General features: G+C 35.5%; 1 protein-coding gene and 1 long non-coding RNA gene across 15 annotated transcripts in view; one reads left to right on the forward strand and one right to left on the reverse strand.

The window, feature by feature from the left end:
* The window catches only part of DNM3 (dynamin 3), a 646455-nt gene that overhangs the window by 289178 nt on the left and 343551 nt on the right, over positions 1-13726 (reverse strand). The window lies entirely within an intron of this gene.
* On the forward strand, positions 565-7014 carry LOC112585096. Its single transcript, XR_003109468.3, has 2 exons — positions 565-3430; positions 4997-7014. It is a non-coding gene; the product is annotated as an uncharacterized LOC112585096 (long non-coding RNA).

The raw sequence follows: 13726 nt of genomic DNA on the forward strand, positions 1-13726 counted from the left end.
ATAGCACAGCGTTCGGAGAGCCAGCCAAAATCACTGAGGAAGGCCACATGTGGAACTAATTACTCATGGAGAGGCCATGACAAAGAACATTTCTCCAGACTTTTCATGGGGGCTTCACTTTCAGGAAGTTGCTATAATTACTGTTCAAGTCTAGATCAGCCTGCAAGCCGCTGACAGATCCAACAGACAGGAGGAGGAGGAGGGAAAGAGAGAGAGAGAGGGAAAAAAAAAAAAAAATGAACTTATCTGCCCTTTCTGACGAGTGAAATACCAGAAAATAAAGTACCACAGGAAAGCTCAAAAAGGTTTCCAAATGAGCCCTGGCTTCCAGTGTTCAACTTACTGTTTACTTTTTTATCTACCCTCTATCTTCAAGTTACTTTTCTAGCCTGGATCGGACAGCAAATTTGTACTTCTACACTAACTCACTTTCAGTTGGCCACAGCAGAACTGTACATCTCGACTCTTTTTTTTTTTACAGCTTTTCCATACTGGGGCCCACTTCCTGCCCAGTTGAGGAAAAAAATCTGGCCTGAAGATGAAATGACTGCTTAACATTACACTAAAACATCTGGTACCATTTTATGCACAGACCCATGTCTGAGAGCAGGCGATTCCAGCGGTCTCTCCAGCGGCACAGCGCATACCCAAACCTCCCCAGGGTGACATCATCCCATATATGGACTCTCCAGCCCAGCCCTCCCCCTTTTCCTGGTCCTAAATTCATTGCCAGTTCCCCAGTCTGCAGCAAATGTGCCACGTCAAGACTGGAAATCACAGCCCTTGAGTCTCAGTCGGGGCAGCAGAATTCAGGGGGGGAAGCCGAAGGCAACCCCTGGTGCAGGAAGGGAGGCTTTTCCCCAAGACCGGGAGAGGATTTTTAAGTGCATAGTTGGAAGCTTCTGGAGATCCTGCTCCGTCGCCCCAGTGTTCAGACTACCTGTTCAGGACAATGCCGTTGTACAGTAGTCTGCACATTGGTTAGACTGGGCAAGGGAGAGCAACGCCATGGACAGCTGGGGACAAAAGTGGCTGTTTCCAAGGAGGAAGACATTTGTTTGCTCCTTTTTCGAATCTCATATCCAGTGTTTTTCTTCACAGGTTTTGCACAGTAGGGGCCAGGAAGCCCTCGGGGACACTGCCGAGAAAGGACTGCTCGAGGGAAGACCTGTGGGTAAGGCCTTCTTGACTGCTCACCTGGGCTGTGACCAGGAGAGCCCAGGTGGGGAGCCAACAATTTGCTTTCACATGGGAGAGAAACCGAGGCGGGATTGTGACAGACAGGTCTGCGTTTAGTTTTAAAACAGCAACGATGTGTGGTACACTGCGATTTACTAGATGTTGTTCAATATTGGAAGAGTTTAAGTATTTTCTTAAATTTAAAGGTTTTCCCACTTCAAAATGAAATATGAAAAGACTCCAAACACTTAAGAATAGTTTAATGAGGCTGGTTTTGAATTGTTGAAATTGATAATCCAGAGACTTAAAACGTATTTGAATGAGAGCTGAAGTATAACATTTAGCATCCCAGGACTGAATCCATTTTACCCCAAAGTAAAGAATACTTGCTATTTTTAAAATGCTATCTGAATAGTGCTTTTCTTAAATTTTATATAATATAAATATCAGGAATAATATTATCTAACAATAAAAGGAGAGGCTGCCAAGAATTTTTGCCTACCAGACAATGCAGATAGGACTGGTCCAGAAAAGAGCACCAACCCAGAACTTATTGAGTCAGTAACCAAATAAATTGGAGAATAAAAACCTCTATATTCAGATATTCCAATATATATCTCTGTATTACATTTTTTAAAAATCTAAGAATGGTTGATAACTGCTGGTCAGCTGAGCCCTCCTGGCTATATTTTACAGTGCTTCTATTTCTCTGAGCACTTAAAATGATAAGGTACTTTGTCTAGAAACCCACTGATAAAAAAGGAATTTGTAAACGAAAGCAAAGTTTTCTTTGGTCAGTTTCCAGCTGTCCTGGGGGTGAAGGAGGGTGGGAGAGGGGGAGGAAGGTGGGAGGGAGGAAAACCCTCAAGCTGAATGTAATCCCAATAGAGAGAATAATGGAGAAAGTCTGGATTGCAATACGTGCAATACGATCCACGCTGAACTTTAGAGATGGGTCCCTTAAAGAACGTTCTGGAAAAAACGTTACTGCCTTAACCCCTATTTATATCTATCCCCAAACAATTCCATATAATGAAAACATCTGTTCTTTAGGCTTTTGTGTGAATGTACCCTCTTTTGTCCTCCTTTAAATTCTGTCATTTTATAGTGATTCCTTAACAAATCCTTTTCCAAATCATACATTTTGCAACAATTCAAACATTGTCACAAGTTCTCTGGCAAAACATTTGATTACCAAAGGTTCCCCCTAGTTATATTTTGTTGAAAGAATTTATTTTAAAAGTTACCACTTTGATCATTCCAAAACTGGTAGAAAAGTTTTCTCTTTTATTCATGGTTTTTAGCTAAAATATAAAAAGCAAGGATTTATTACAGCTATTTCTTCCATTTAAATGATTCAGTAATGTCATCCTTTTTTTTTTTTTTTTTTCCTATTGTATCTTGGAGGCTTCCATATTATTTCTAACAGAACAAGTAAGATTTTTTAAATCTGCAGGTTTTTTGTTTTTGTTTTTGTTTTTAACATAGGAAAACAACAAAAAAAATCTATTAGGTAGCTTTAAAGGAGTTTATTTTTTCAAGAAACACACTTTTACTACTCGATATAGTTACCAAAGAAGATAAAGTACTTTGGCAATATTTAAGAATTTTCAAATTTGAGGGTTTTTTGTCTTGTATTTTTACTCCATAGAATAATTGAATTTCCTAACTTGCTTTCATTTCACGTATATTTAATTTAAATGTCTTTTTTCATATTAAGTAGCCTTTTTGCTTTAAAGAAACAAATCACCACTGGTTCCTCACCTATTTTTTCCCTCAGGGTGACTTTTAGTCTGGAAGACAGAGGAGACCCGATGGTGTCCTTGGCCTAAGCACAGAAGCAGAAACATTATTAATTTGCAAAAAGCATAGACAAGGAACCCCTGAATGTGCTCGGTGGAGTTCGGGCAGCCTATTTTTGATGCAAGCTTTTAACAAACGGGAAGGAATAGTATGTATTTTTAAATTGTATGGATTAAATTAAAAATCCAAAGTAAAAGCTCACTGTATAAACCACTGCCAACTAAAGGAAGGATAGTAGTTTATGCGCTGATATATATACCAACATGTATAAGCATACGTATGGTAAAATAACCTTATCTATTTCCAGGGCAACTAGGATAATGTTTAACTTTATTTTGATATTACTTTGTAAGGAAATATACAAATATTTTAGGAATCAAGGGATCTATTCCAGAGGAAACTAACCAACAATGAACATCCTCTACTAAAACTACCCCTGGAAATAAGGGTAAGTGTAAGTATTAAAATAAAATATTGTACATCTTCAGAAAGATAAAATTGTTTGCAAGGCCCGTCCAAACTGTACTTCTTAGGAACTTAGTAGTTATTTTGCATTTTAGCACATGGTAATTGATAAGTTAGACTAGTTACTGAGTTAAAAGGAGAATTTTTTCCGCTATCTAAGAAAAGGAAATTCAGAGCCTTAGCTTCAACAACATCATTTCTTAATTGGAAAGAATCAATATAAAACAGTTTATTTACATTTTCAACTCCCACTATTTTTTTTTTAAGCCATAGATCTCAAAATCAAAGAAAATTTAGTTATAATGGGACAAAATTTCACACTGATCACTTTCTTGCAGTTGTCAATAGGTTTAATGTCCTTCCTGCTTGGCATTTGAGCTTTCTGCCAAGATACTGTGTTTATATTTTTTAAAAACCAAAATATACTATCTACCCCAACCTCTCACCCTACAGACCACCCAAGCTTTTCACTTTGTGGGAAAGAGTTCTGGCACAAAACTCCTAATGAAGGAATCTTCTTCCTCAACCCCCTTTTTTTCTGGTTGAAGTCTTAAAACTGTTACAGGACATAAAAAGGAAATACAATTTGGTAATGCAAAAATGTTCACTTACCCACCAGCATCCACCCTTACTAAAGAGAAGTCAAAGCTTTTGATTACTGTACGAGAGATTTGTTTTTTAAAAACAACCCACTTTCCTCTCTCTACGGAGACTATCTCACCCATCTCAATGTCTAAATAATAACTAAGAGATCATCACTCATAAATACCAACTTGAAATAACTAGAAGTCAGGCTTTAACCTAAGAAAAGACAGGAAATTCCTGCATAAAGATTGAAACTTTCTTATTTGCTTTCTTCTACTTTTTTCACCTTGGTGTGCTACAAATTATGTAGATAGAAATATCTGTCAATTGTTTGAAGTGCTCTCATTAAGAATTTTTATCAGTTTTAATAAATAGAGGTAATAAAGTAAATTAAGGAAAATAATTAAATCTTAGTTTTGAATTTCCTGACTTTTTGTGACAACCAGTTTCCTGGAGTTGCTTTGGTTTAATTTTGCTGTAAAAGACTTAGACTAGGATTCATTTTTTGCATTTCTTTCTTAAGGTCATAAATAAAAGACCAAAAAACAGTATATGACCATATATAAAATAGAAGGTATAATAAAATATAAATAGCTCTTTTATATTTTACCTATTTTGAGTGATAATGAATTAATAGTCACTGAACAGTTTAGAAGACAGAAAAGAGTCTGTAATATGTTTTTAGCCTTCCATCTTTTAAAAAAGCTTAGAGGCAGGTTCAATATAACCAAAAAGTGTGCATATGCCACATACTTACTAAAATTGTGCTTTTAAAATTTTTTAGAAATATAAATTGTCCAATAGGCTTATAAGTAGAACAAAATCATTTTTTAGCAAGATTTTTCCCCCTGCAAAACAGTTATGGTTTTTCAGACACAAAGATATTGGGATATCTTGTTTTAATAGAATTGCTTCATATTAAAGGATAATATAAACTCACAAATATTTCTTTCTATTTTTTCAGGTTGCATGCATCATTCCTTTAATTGAGCAGAGTTAACTGGATCAAATTATTTATGGGAGAGAGAGGGAAAGCTATACAGAATTACAGTAATTTTAAATTTCCACCAATATGCTCTTTGTTAGTGAATCACTCCATAAATATTTTCTGTTGCACTGAAGGCAGCAACAGTAACAAAATAGTTCCTTAAGGTATTTGTTTTTGCATACTCTGGCCTTGTAATTATCTAAGTAGCAGCCAAGTTTAGTGATGGTTTTGATTCTGTCAAGAAAAAATAATAATTCTTCTACTCAGAAGTGATGACCAGAAACAGAATCTGATATTTATTTTTTGAAATTAAATAAATAGAAAGTTGCACTTACCAACTTTTTGTTAAAACTGTACCATATCTAATCATTGCATAAAAATTCAGATGTGTAGAATAGTGTCATTTTTTCAGTCTCTAAAATCTAATTTGTTCTCCATAAACTTTCTCTTCTCTATTTTTGCAGAATTTTACAATTAAAGGGAAATAACAAACTATTTGCTTCCTTAAAATTCTTTGGAAAAAATTCCCTAAGTACACACTCCTTGGACAATAAGGTTTCGTTTTGTTCTTTAAGAAATTCTGTTTATTGGAATTTTGACTATCTAGATATTTTATTTTTTAAAGAGCAGAGGAATTTGTTAAATATCTCTAAGGATGTGAATTGATCATTTATATTAAAATAACCAGTAGAATTATTCTCAAGTCACCAGAATTAAATTTCCTAACTGTATGTTTATCACTATTAACTCTTTCTTATATGAATTTTAAGGAAATTTTTTAAAGGGTCTGATTTTCCTTTTTGGATATGAAATCAAGTTTCCTTTTCCATGCTTAAGGTACTATTTTGTAACAGCACTGCCCTAACATGTCCAAAACACACTGTGAGCATCACTATGAACAACAACCTTTTAGATTATATCCCCTTGATTCATGGCACAGCCCTGTAATTAATTAAGAGGAGCAGAACTTAAGCTCACAATTGCTTTTTATTTGGTTTTCACATCCATACTCTAAAACTTTGCATTAAAAAGAACATGAGAAATTTAAATAAATTTGTTGCTTAATAAAATATTGATGAAAATACATTCCCTTGTGAAAATCCCACTGTCAAAGCATCAGATACCAAAGTGCGCTGGTTGAACTGTCAAATACTTTAGGGTCATTAATTATTATGAATATGGCTTCCATTTCCATGTAAATGACAAGCTTCTTTTTCATGGGCAAGGTTATGGTACTTATCCATTACCAGAAACATGTATAAACACAGTCTTTATCTTTAACCTCAGTTTTAAAATATGCAGAGTTTTCGTGAAGAGGAAAAACATCTGGTTCAATTACTCTGAACTCTGACTGCATGTGGGCCAGTAGTAATATGAATTGGATTTAAGAATAAACCGTGTGTTTAGTCTTTTTTGTTGTTGTTTTTTTCCTGAAAATGTCTGTGAGTTTTCTGTTATGTCAATTATCCATGTTAGCACATTTGGAACAAATGTATCAGTGTACTTTCTGAATAAAGTCAAAAGTCTAACTTGTTTTTAGCTCCATAATGTTTTAATGTTTAATTCTATTGTGTGTTTTTCTCCCTTTCCCCTGACCTTCCAAAATCACCAAATCTGGAAACAGACTGATTGTATCTGCCCATGAGCAAAGGAAACCCGAAGGAACCAAGGGCCTGGCTGGACGGAGTTGTCATGTGTCTGCCTGTCTACACTTGCTGTGCAGAACATCCGCTCACCTGTACAGCAGGCACAGACAGGCAGTCACATGACAACCCAGCCTGAATGACAACCAGCCATTGAAAGAAAGCAGCCCTCACACCATAGCATCTACACCAAGAGCTACAACCAAAATGAGGGACGCGGGGGCCTGGAGTTTTAATTTGTTGGTTTCTTAACTCGTATGTATTATTATTATTATTATTCAAATATTGAAACCCACCAAAAGTAAAGTGAGTGGTGCTTATGAAATATAATAAAACCCATTTCTGAAAATATTACTGTGCTTTCTATAGTTCTCTTTTCCTAATTGTTGTCAGTAAATTACTACCCTTGACATTGATTGTACACAGCTTTGCAGCATCCCCTAAATGAATATAACTTCAGCCTGATGCTTGACAAAGAATAAGTAATTCTAATAATTCTACTCCCAAAACTAAGTTTAGTTTTGGAACTAAACTAAACATCATGACTTTTCAAGAGAAAGAGAGGGAGAAAAGAAAAAGAGTGACGAGATAATATTCCAGGGATCACATATTTTGAGTTAACAAACTCTGCCAGCTTGGGTCTGGGTAAAACACAGTGAAAAGAGTATTTACTTCCAACATAATTTTCAAATGTATTAGAATAATTGCTTCTTTTGATATATAGAAAGCTGAAGTTAAAGCTCTGATATTTCCAAGTGTCATGATGTACATAAGTTTATTACTGTCATTGTTTAATTAAGAAGGAACTACATTCCTTAAGGTGGTATTTAAGGGGCCAATGAACATGTATTCACTTGGAATACATGTTCCCATTCACTGTAAACTTACAAACTCTTGAAATGTTGAGGCAATTCAATTATTTTCAAAAAGAACAAAGAAAGGCATTAAAGGATATGCAGTGTATATTCTGCCATATCTTTTGAGGAAATATCAAAACTTCAGTTTACATCTTGTGAACTGGATTGAAATGATCAGGGTCAGCCTGTTTATATGAATATTTCAAACATTCAAGGGTAAAAAGCAGGGAGATGGGTAAACTTAGAAATTTTGTCAACTTTGATTGGATTCACTAAAATGTTTTAACTTCAGTATTTAGAAGTAATTTTCCTCTTTCTTAGAAAGATACTGGTCAAGCTTTAAAAAATGTTGCACAAGATTACCAAATTTGGGGGGTTTTCTTAAATTTAAACATTTCAAGTGTATATTTTGGACTACATCAAACTATTTTTATTCAGATATTTCATTTTTAAAATGAAAGATTTAGTCATAAGGCTAAAAACCACCAGGTTCAAAACTTCTATTATTATGTGATATTTTACCAACCTGACACCATAGTTTCTTAAAAATAACAACAATAAAAACAGTGACTGGGTACAACTAATATATTAAAATATGATTAAAACTAAATTCTTGCATTTACAATCTGGCCTAAGGAAATATGTAATCTGCTAAAATGTGCAACTGCAAAACACATCGTGCAATGAAGGTTTTTACCTTAAAGAAGAGTCCCCTGATTAGTAAATAAAGTCCTAAACAATAGTTCACAAAATGTAAAATATAAACAGGAAGACAATATAAAAATGTCTTATAGAATATTTGCATAGAATCACCCAACTATAAATGCTTTACATAACCTGTAGCAAACATATCTGACAGAAGTCCACATGTGGACCCTGCAAGGCAGTGCCAGTGTAGTGCTTGATAGCTCTCTGACTGACACGATAGTTCGGTCAGAACATAAAGGAGATCTTTCCATTCCACCACACTCCCAAGGGAAAGCGAAGGAGGCCAGACCAGCACATTCATCCAGTAGTAAGTAAGCCACTCCAGGATGATGTTTCAAATAATTTTCCCTTAAAACAAGAGGTTAAAATATTGGTATTATATATATATTTTTATTTAAGCTTGAGAGAATGTCATATATATACATATACATTCATATATATGTATATATTTATAGATATGTAAATCTGTTAAATGAGTTACATTTAAAATTTTTACTCTTCCAAGAAAGTAATAGAAAGGGTAATATTTTTCTTCTAATATAAACTTCTGAGTACAACGAATAATACCTATGAGGGAATGGGTTTAAGTCTATAAGTATTTTTAATAAATTTGAGATAGCATTTACTATTATGGTTTGTTGAATATAATACCATCTATTTTTCAAAATTATAAATCTTTGGATAATGCAAGAACTTGGAAATGTTTATATGAAATAATCCTGCATTAAAAAGCATAACATAAGACAGCTTATGTATATGAAAAAGCACACATGTAACTGTGATCATGAAGAATTTAAAGTAACATAAATGTTTTAAATCTTAATATTTATTGAGAATTTTTTTAAAGTAAAAATACCTAAGCTTTGGCTAACTAAAACAACTGAGCAAGGAGTGTGACTAGCATTCACAGGGTCAATCCTGACCTCATCAGAGGGAACAAACAGATCTAGCAGGAAACAGCTAGAAACTTGAAAGTGTAAGTGCAAATGGAAAGAGCCAAAGATTTCTATAACTTTTCCGTCTCACAACTTTTGCCATCCAGGGATATAGCTGTCACTTTGTTTCCTATTACCAAAGTTACATGTGTCAACTGTTACAGCTACATAATAAAACAATACTAAGTAAATATCCCTACAAGGGAATTCTATAATCTCCTTATCATGCTATCCAAACACATAAACCCACAAAAATGAGGCCTGTAATTTTTGAAGAGTCTAAAGAATGTCCTTATTTCAATGCAAATTTTGGATTATCTTCAATACTTTAAGGTTGGTACATTTCCACTGGAAATACTTCTGCTGAATTACCCTACTTCCCTAGGAGTATTCCCATTATGATTTTAATCTTCATGTTGGCCTACTTAAATGGAAAAAAATAATTGACTATGTACTATCATTATGCATAAACTAGATTTTAACTACCATTTACACTTTTTTTATTGATATCAAGAAAAATAAGACTCTTTTTCCTTGAATCAGAATACCCTATTCTAATGTGGGTTTTTTGGAATATTTTAAATAAAAGCCATCACGTTTTTTTTCCAAAACTGATTTTAAGTATTAATGTAAGACTATCTGAATCCAAAATCCTTTGAAATGATAGTTTCTATTTTATTCCAATGCCTTGCCCCTTTTAAAGGCAATCCCTCCAAAGAACCATGCAAAATATATTTATAATGTATGAAAATGACATTGGGAAATTTATTTTCTGCATAAATTATCTTGATTCCAGGAAGTTATGTGATCAGAAGGAAAAAAAGTCCACTAACCTTCAATGATGAAAATTAAGAAAAATTTAAGACAGTCTGTCTCTAGTGGTAATTTTACCCTATAATTCAATAATTTGGTTTAGGCACTTGAGATACGAAGATATGATGAATAACTATGCTGTGTTTTATTTATTTGCTCAACCGCATCTTCACTCAACCAGTATTCACTTAGCATCACCTATCAGTACCGTCTCCTGGTGGTGGAACATGGTACAAGATAGTGGCTCCTTGTGTCAGGAGGCTTACAATCTAGCAGGAATTTAAGCAATCAACCAATACTTGGCACATGTAATGAGTTTTTGTCATTTTACCATCTGAAAAAAAAAATCCCTCAAATTCATCCATTTCTATCAGTTTCCCTCAAACTACCTAGCCCAAGCTGCCGTTACCTCTTACTATATCACAGCAATAGCTTTCTAACAACTCCCCAATCCAGCTTTGTCCCCATCCACTCTACTCTCTACAATTAAAAAGATCTATAAAAATTTCAAATCTTATTATGTGACTCTCCAGCTTAAAAACTTCAAAGACTTCTCATCATTCTTAGGATCAAAATTTAGAGAGTCCTTTTCTCTGTTCCAGTCACAGTGGCCTAAATTCAATTTCTTATATTCATCAGGCTCAATCTTGCCTTAGGCATTAATACAAACTTTCTCTGACCACTCAGTTTAACGTCATCCTCTACCCCGCCCCCGCTCCATGCTGTAAGTCCCATCCCAGATACTTCTTAAATCAAACACATCATTGTATTTATTTTATTCATAGTTTGCAATCTGAATCTCATAGGTGTTCTTGATTATGTTTTCTTTATCAAGAAGTATCCTTCATAAGGGCCTTCCCAGAAGGCGCTAGTGGTAAAGAACCCGTCTGCCAATGCAAGAGTCACAAGAGGTGCAGGCTTGATCTCGGGGTTGGGAAGATTCCCTGGAGAAGGGCATGGCAACCCACTACAGTATTCTTGCCTGGAGAATCCCATGGACAGAGAACCTGGTGGGCCACAGTCCATAGTGTCACAAAGAGTCAGACACAATTTAAGCGATTTAGTACGTGCACACACATCCTTTATAAGAGTGGGAAACTTGTCAACCACTTTATCCTTAGTGACCAGGATAGTGTCTGGTACATAAGTGGTGCTCAGAATATATTTGTTGGGAAACAGTCAGGTGATTAGGAGCATAGCACTGACATGTAGTAGCTGGCTAAATTACTCATTCTCTTTGAGTCTCAATCTTCATTTTTAAAATGGAGAATGTACATGAAATATTAACTAGACTCGGTGCCTGGTAAACTACAAATGATAAATGTTAACCATTATCATGATGATCATCATCCAGACCACCATTCAGATTGAAACCTGGGCGTCATGAGTTTAAGCAAGTAGAATGAATAGCAGAGATATTTTTTACAACCACAATTACTTTAGAACTAAGGAGCAACTTGTTAACTGGAAGTCCATTTGGCTTGGTTGAGCATTTTGACTACTCTGGAATGCATGCACATAAAAGAATGAGGAAACATGGAAACACCTTGAGTTTGGGGCAATCCAAACTGACAGCACTGAGTACAGTGATGGGAAGGGGAAGAGAAAGAGGCCAATGTACTCTCCCTGGGCTGGGCCAGCACAAGGCTAGAGTTGCTAAGTAGGGTGTCATCAACTGGCTAAAAACTGCTGCGCAGAGGGTTGTCTAATGTTATACTTAAGGTTGTTTGAATTTCTGTATTGCTTCTTCTAACCGTTAGTAAATATAAGTACTACAAATATCTTTATGTTATTATTTTGATAGAAATCAAAAGAACTGAGTAGGATTCATCCAAGACCCCAAGGGATGTATGAGGACATGCAAGCCCACAAATCCAAGCTCTGTCCTCACCCTCATATACAGATCCTCCTTGACTTGGGATATACACAATGACAGAATGCCATGGAGAGGATGAACCCAAGAAGAGGCCTACATAGCCCCTAAAAATGTGTGCAGGGCCATGTTTGTAATAATGCTAAAGGATAATATGGGCTTCCCTGGTAGCTCAGCTGGTAAAGAATCCACCTGCAATGCAGGAGATCCCAGTTTGATTCCTAGGGTGGGAAGACCCAATGGAGAAGGGATAGGCTACCCACTCCAGGATTCCTGGGCTTCTCTGGTGGCTCAGACAGTAAAGAATCCACCTGCAATGCAAGAGACCTGGGTTCAATCCCTGGGTTGGGACGATTTCCTGGAAGAGGGTATGGCAACCCACTCCAGTATTCTTGTCTATAGAGTCCCCATGGACAGAGGAGCCTGAAGGGCTATAGTCCATGGGGTCACAAAGAGTCAGACACGACTGAGCAAATAAGCACAGCACAGCACAAAGAATATATAGTCAAGCATCCAGTAGATAAATTATGTTTTCCATAAGCACATTGTACTATATAGATTCTCTGAAGATTACAAGTGGAAATAACATTGCCTGGGACATAGGTTAGAAACCTTTCTATTAAGATCATCTGTTAGTAACATTACAAATATCATTACTGTAACATAGAATAATGGTTCAAAACATGCGGTCCACAGATGTTTGAAGGTGTTCATGAATCCATCTAAAACTTAAGGATAGGGTAGTTAGTTACTTTAAGGATAGAGAGAAAGCAGGGAAAATGTTGGGGACCTACTATTACCATCATACCAACTCTAGCTTAAAATTATTACGTGGGGTTATCATGCTATTGCCTCTGCCATCTTGGATAAGAAATCACATAGTTTGATATCACCATCTCTAACTCACAGACTGGAAGAGAGGCGGCATGGAAAAGTCCCACTGAAGAGATAGAATCTGAATTTCCTCTTACTCTCTGAACCATACCACTATCTGCTGAAAAATTCCAGATCCCATACATCTTATCTCACAATAGGAAATGACAAAAAATTGGAAATTAGAAGGCATGTGAGTCAAAGAATGACATTATTGTTCAGTTCAGTTGCTCAGTCATGTCCGACTCTTTGTGAACCCATGAACCGCAGCATGCCAGGCCTCCCTGTCCATCACCAACTCCTGGAGTCTACCCAAACTTATGTCCATTGAGTTGGTGATGCCATTCAACCATCTCATTCTCTGTCATCCCCCTCTCCTCCTGCCCTCAATCTTTCTCAGCATCAGGGTCTTTTCAAATGAGTCAGATCTTCGCATCTACATTATTGTAGGAAGGTGTAATATTACTTGCAATGATAAGAATAAATATATAAATGTGATACCTAAAAGTTTATAAAGGCACTTGTTAACATATGATTTCTTAGAGTTGTACAAATTCCTTTTGAGGTGATTTGGTCAATAATAGTCCCCATTTGATAAGCTAAAACAGAGGTTCAGAGAAGTTTGACTTGTTCCAACACTGGCAGTTAATCATAGAAAATTCACATTCTCTAGTATCTCACCCTTTTCACACCATTGTCTATAGGGTATTTCGTTCAATTAATGCCACCCTGTAAAGAGTTTGAACTATTATTCTTTAATCACAAGACTACTTCATAAGCCATTTACATTTACTACAAACCTGTTATAAGTTAAATAAAACCATATCTATTTATATGACATAATATGCTATTTATTCAACAGCCAACTAGATCATAATGAAAACATATCAGTCTAATTACATAAGAAAGCAGAAATATGAAAGAACATAGAAACAAACAATAATTCTCTATGCTAATTTGAATGTAAGTTATTAAATAAATGACAAACATGTAACTTAATAATA

The sequence above is a fragment of the Bubalus bubalis genome, chromosome 5, assembly GCF_019923935.1.
Source record: "Bubalus bubalis isolate 160015118507 breed Murrah chromosome 5, NDDB_SH_1, whole genome shotgun sequence".
In the NCBI taxonomy this organism is placed as follows: domain Eukaryota; kingdom Metazoa; phylum Chordata; class Mammalia; order Artiodactyla; family Bovidae; genus Bubalus; species Bubalus bubalis.